A 6,380-nucleotide genomic window follows, 5' to 3' on the forward strand; every position below is an offset into this window, starting at 1 on the left:
TTTTTACTAAAACTAAAATAAAACAGAAAAGAAATAAGATAAAAAAAGGGGGAAAAAGGAAGAAGATAAAAACAGAAGACTAAAGAAAAGAAAAGGATTCCCCCCGGCCCCTCGGCCCACTAGGCCACCAGGCTGCCAGGCAGCCCACGACCCCCCCACTCTCCCTGGCCTAAAAGGCCACTCCCCCGACCCCAAACCCTAAATCACCCCCACTCCCCCCACGATCCCCTCGTCTCCCTCCCAGCGCCGCCACACGCAACACAAACACACACACGCATCGTCCCAGGGAGATGGGCGCCCCTATTCGATTCCCTCCTCCCGCACGCCCGCGGCCGATGCAAGGCGCCGCCGGCGCCCCTCCTCCCGGACTCGTCCGCGCCCCTCCTCTCCCTTGCGCGGCGCCCACCTGAAGTCGTGCCCTCGTCCCCGTCGCCTCAACCACGCCTCCCTCGCCGGACCACCTCAACGGCCTGCCTCCTCGCCGCCCCGTCATCGCCGCCTCGACCCCGACTCCGTCGCCCGAAGCCGTCCTGGAGCGCCTTCGCTGGACCTCCCCGCCGGAATGCCTCCCCACCGTCGCTCGTCCCCATCCTCCTCCTCGTCGGACGCCATTGAGCCACGCCGCCCCTTCCCTGCATCGAACGTGAGCACCACCCCGTGCTCCCTCTCCCCCCGTACTGAACGCGTCGCACTCGTCGTGGCCCTACTCGGCGTCCTTGCCTCCACCCACGCCCACGAGCGCTCGCGCTCGTCGCGCTCACCGCGGCCTTGTCCCGCCCACGCCCATACATCGCGCCTACACGCCGCTCACCCGCGTGTGCGCGGCCTCGCCTCACCGGCGATGCACCCTCGCTGGTCCGCGCCCCCTGACCAGCAGTCGCGACGGCCCCCTTCTTTCCCCACTGGCCGCGTCGGGCGCCGGCGCCCACGCGCCCGCTCCGGCCCCGTTCCGGCCTTGCCTCGTTACCGGGCAGGGCTGCGGCTGCGCCCGCACCCGCCTGCATGTATGCCCGTTAAGGCCCTGTGCCTATGACCAGTGGGCCCGGCCCTAGAACGTTAACAAAAAAAAAGAGAATTAAAAACAATTTTAATAAAATAGTTAATTAATTAATTAGTGAATTAATTAAGTTAATTAACCATGGTTAATTAATCTAATTAACCTGTTAGTTTAAATAAACTGTAATTAGTTTAACCTAAACCCTAGTTAACCTAATCACTTTAATTAAATTAACTAATCCTGTTTAGTTAACTAAGTCAATGACCAGTGGGACCCACAGGTCACTGACCCAGTCAACACCTCTGTTGACTGCTGACATCATGCTGACATCATGCTGACATCAGCAATCACTGTTCTGGATAATGTTGCATTAAAATAATTAAATAAATCCTGAAAATGATTTAAATCTTTTAAAATTAATAGAGAATAAACCGTAGCTCAGATGAAAATACTTTCTACATGAAAGTTGCTCAGAACGACGAGACGATTCCGGATACGCAGCCCGTTCGTCCACCACACACCCCTAACATAGCAAACATGGAACTTTTCCCCTTCGATTCGTCTGTCCGAAAATGCTAAACCTGGGGAAACATTCCCGGATATTATCCCCCTTCGCCGGTAACGTGTAGCACCGCGTTAGAACATGTCTAGCTCTGTTTGTTGTCCTATTATGCTCTTGCTTGCTATGTATTTACTGTTTCTTCCCCCTCTTCTCTCCGGTAGACTCCGAGACTGCCGCTGATAGCGCTGTGATCAACTACGTCACCAACGACCCTCCTTCTTGTCTGAGCAACCAGGCAAGCCCCCCCCCCCTTTGATCACCAGATATCGCCTACTCTTCTCTATACTGCTTGCATTAGAGTAGTGTAGTATGTTACTCCTTTCAGTTAATCCTATACTGCTGCATAGCCTGTCCTTGCTACTACTGTTGTTACCTTTATCTGCTTTCCTACTGATTAGTATAGGATGCTAGTGTTCCATCAGTGGCCCTACACTCTTGTCCGTCTACCATGCTATACTACTGGGCCGTGATCACTTCGGGAGGTGATCACGGGCATATACTATATACTTTACACAGTTACATTACCTGTGATACTGATCGGAGACGGGGGCTGAAGGGGCAGGTGGCTCCATCCCGGTAGAGGTGGGCCTGGGTTCCCGACGGCCCTGACTGTTACTTTGTGGCGGAGCGACAGGGCAGGTTGAGACCACCTAGGAGAGAGGTGGGCCTGGCCCTGTTCGGCGTTCGCGGATATTTAACACGCTTAACGAGATCTTGCTATTTGATCTGAGTTGGCTACGAGCTTATACGCACTAACCATCTACGCGGGAGTAGTTATGGGTATCCCTACATCATGGTATCAGCCGAAGCACTTCAGACGTCAGCGACGGAGCGGCGCGCGCCGAATTGGACTGGAACGCCACTAGGCTAGGTCTGCTTTCGGCCGCGCACGCAACGTGCAGGTGTGCTCAGGGCGATGGGCCCAGACCCCTGCGCGCTTAGGTTTAGACCGGCGTGCTGGCCTCTCTGTTGTGCCTAGGTGGGGCTGCGACGTGTTGATCTTCCGCGGCCGGGCATGACCCAGGAAAGTGTGTCCGGCCAAATGGGATCAAGCGTGCTGGGTAAGTTGGTGCACCCCTGCAGGGAAGTTAATCTATTCGAATAGCCGTGATCTTCGGTAACAGGACGACTTGGAGTTGTACCTTGACCTTATGACAACTAGAACCGGATACTTAATAAAACACACCCTTCCAAGTTCCACAGAAAACCCGGTGATCGCTTTTCCACAGGGCGACGAGGGGAGGATCGCCGGGTAGGGTTATGCTATGCGATGCTATTGGAGATGCTACTTGGAGATGCTACTTGGAGATGCTACTTGGAGGACTTCAATCTACTCTCTTCTACATTCTGCAAGACGGAGGCTGCCAGAAGCGTAGTCTTCGACAGGATTAGCTATCCCCCTCTTATTCTGGCATTCTGCAGTTCAGTCCACCGATATGGCCCTTTACACATATACCCATGCATATGTAGTGTAGCTCCTTGCTTGCGAGTACTTTGGATGAGTACTCACGGTTGCTTTCTCCCCCCTTTCCCCCTTTCCTATCTTCCTGGTTGTCGCAACCAGATGCTGGACCCCTGGAGCCAGACGCCACCGTCGACGATGATTCCTACTACACCGGAGGTGCCAACTACTACGTGCAGCCCGCTGACGACGACCAGGAGTAGTTAGGAGGATCCCAGGCAGGAGGCCTGCGCCTCTTTCGATCTGTATCCCAGTTGGTGCTAGCCTTCTTAAGGCAAACTTGTTTAACTTATGTCTGTACTCAGATATTGTTGCTTCCGCTGACTCGTCTATGATCGAGCACTTGTATTCGAGCCCTCGAGGCCCCTGGCTTGTATTATGATGCTTGTATGACTTATTTTATTTGTAGAGTTGTGTTGTGATATCTTCCCGTGAGTCCCTGATCTTGATCGTACACATTTGCGTGTATGATTAGTGTACGATTGAATTGGGGGCGTCACAAGTTGGTATCAGAGCCAACTGCCTGTAGGAATCCCCCTTCCACACTCCTTGGCCGAAGTCGAGTCTAGTCATTGAAAAACTTTTACTAACATGGCTGTGTGGCCCATGGGCCCACGTCGCCATCGGGAGGTATTAGGATCTTTTATTCCTCGACCTTTAATCTGGGATTCTGAACCCTCTTCTATTCGGGTTAAACGATTTTTACTGAAAACTAACTTTAGGTTCTCGAAAATACTTTCTCCCGGAGAGCCCCTTCAGTCCAGATGGTCACCGACTGCACCAGAAGATTTCGGAGATACTCTTTGATATTCTCTCGAGACTTTGTGCCCATCACTTTTGCTATTCCCGATCACCGATAAATCCGTATGGAAAACTACTTACACTTGCCATTCATACGATCATCCCCCATTGATCTTGTTATTACAAGATACCCCGAAGTTTTCTCTATTGTTTTGAGAATACTTTGTGCCTACTTCCTAGCAGTTCCTTGCCACATGAATACCCCTTCAAATAAATACTCGCACTTGTCGAGTATCCGCTCATCCCCAGTTGTTCATGTGTTTCACAAAAGTATTCAAAATACTATTCGATCTTCCGAAAATCCTCTGGAGCCTTGGCTCTTGAAATTCTTGCTTGCTTGCATTATGGTTAATCCCATAAGTCTCGTAGTCTTAATGACATTCATTGTCATTATCATTTTGAGTCTGTTGACTCAATATGTTTGCGAATACACGCAATCATCATTGATCCTTATAAATTACCTTTCCGACCGAGCTGCCATTCTTTTAACTGGAATTGGTTCTCGACCAATCCAATTGTCTTTGATTGTACCCTACGGCTATTCAACTTATCCACCCCTAATCAGAGCATTGCTTCTGATCCCTTGATTTGGAAATCATAATTTCTTTGCATTTGACAATTGAGTTAGTCAGTTGTTTCTATAATCTGCTTCCTCTAGTTGAGTACCGATGCTCACGTCAGATCCCTTGTGGACCACCAGATCCTTTGTTGGATTTTATCTGACAACGCCCTTCATATTTAATAAACTTGTGAGCCTTTTCTCGGATACATAATGCCTTTGGTAAATTGTATCGTCTGCTTTCTCAACCATGCTCTGCCTTCGAGCTTGAGTTAATTACTTCTAAAAGATTCTGGTATAGGATTATAAGATGCCCCGATGGGTTGAACCTATGCCTTCCTTAATATGTGTGAACTCGAAAGTTTTCACGAGTCGTACTCTTCTGGTATTTTGCCAGATAAAATTTCAACGCTATAACTTCATCGAAAGCGAGAAGTGAATGAAAGGGTATGCATTGGAGAAGTGGGAGTCGACCTTGAACTTTGTGTTCATGCCCATGGACACGATGTATATCCTATCATGGAAGCTTCTTGTAACAATAACTATTTCCTTGATAACTATCATATGGTATCTGTGAATTGATCCCTTGCAACCGTGGTTCCGACCATGATTGTTCTTCTTTGATCTCATTTCTCGGACAATTTAAAACAATTGTCTCCTATGGATCAATACGCCAGTCCAACCTTTACTTTGATCTTGTGTCGAGTATTACCCCCCTGGTATCTCGAGATTATCATGGAACTGCATAACTTCTTATGAGTTCTTCATCAAGTGCTACCTTCCAACTAATTCCAATTTTTCACGGGCTCTGAGTTATTATACACTCAAAGACACCGATAACTGAACCGAGTCCGCACTACGGTTCAACAACTCTTCAGTAAGCTTCTATAAATACGAGTTTGTACCCGATCATGCCATTCCTAGCCTGTTTGGCTATATCATTGTCGTGATGATTTTAACTGTGCTACCCGGTCCTTCTTCTCGGAGCACAATTTTCGACGATGAACTAACCTTACGTCGATCCTCATCATCATACCATTTCGCCTTGAACAACAAGCTTGGTTTCGAGTTGTGTCGTACCCTTGGTTCCAATAACCTTTCACTTCATCATTACTTTGACTTGATGTCGTCGCCGATCGATTACATCTTCATGAACTCTCGCGACAAAGGTGTCGTGATCATTAACATTCTGAGCTCATCTAGGATATCAATTGAATTCATGATGAGAAATACCATCCTTGTCCCTCGATGATTTGAGTTATCATCGGCAACATTCTTGCCTTCCCCCCCCCCCCAACACAAACTTGTTCACAACTTGTGTTGTACCTTGGTTTCCTTGCTATCCAGCAATTGTTCTTCTTTACCTCGGAAGTATTACCATCTCTTTTTGTCAAGAATGTGGTGAGAATTTCACCACCTCTTAATAATTCTTGATATCATAATACTTCTTGCCATCTTCGTTCATTCCTTGGTCCCCGTATTGTTTTCAACCGGAATACCGACAATGGAGCTATGACGTGTGAATTCAAAACTTCTAACAACCCTATTGCTTTGAAGTGAATGGGCAATAGTTCATTCTAAGTCCTTCGCTAATTGAATCACCATTCTGACATTGGTCGTGCAACCCAACACATATTTCGGGCACACCTTTCAACCAATGTTTAATTGTGTATGTTTTCCTCGAGCATACTTCCTTATATCATTTGATCTGACAAATGTTATCTCCGTGTTCACTTAATGGTGGAAATCCATCTTTTGGGAATCTTGGTGAATTGCCGTTGAGTTCACCAGACACCTCCTTGTCCTCCCCTTGGGGTAATGATGGACTCTTGTTAACGGAAATCACTTCATAGTTCATTTCCCCGAGAATCTTACAATGTCATCTCGTCAATTTGCGTTGCACCTTTTCTTCTCAGGTATCCTAAGTCTGAGGTATCCTGACACCAATCGGATCTGAATCTTGGTCAGATATGATGGATGGGACAACTTTCCAGGAGTT

Source organism: Triticum dicoccoides, chromosome 5A (assembly GCF_002162155.2).
Source record: "Triticum dicoccoides isolate Atlit2015 ecotype Zavitan chromosome 5A, WEW_v2.0, whole genome shotgun sequence".
Classification (NCBI taxonomy): domain Eukaryota; kingdom Viridiplantae; phylum Streptophyta; class Magnoliopsida; order Poales; family Poaceae; genus Triticum; species Triticum dicoccoides.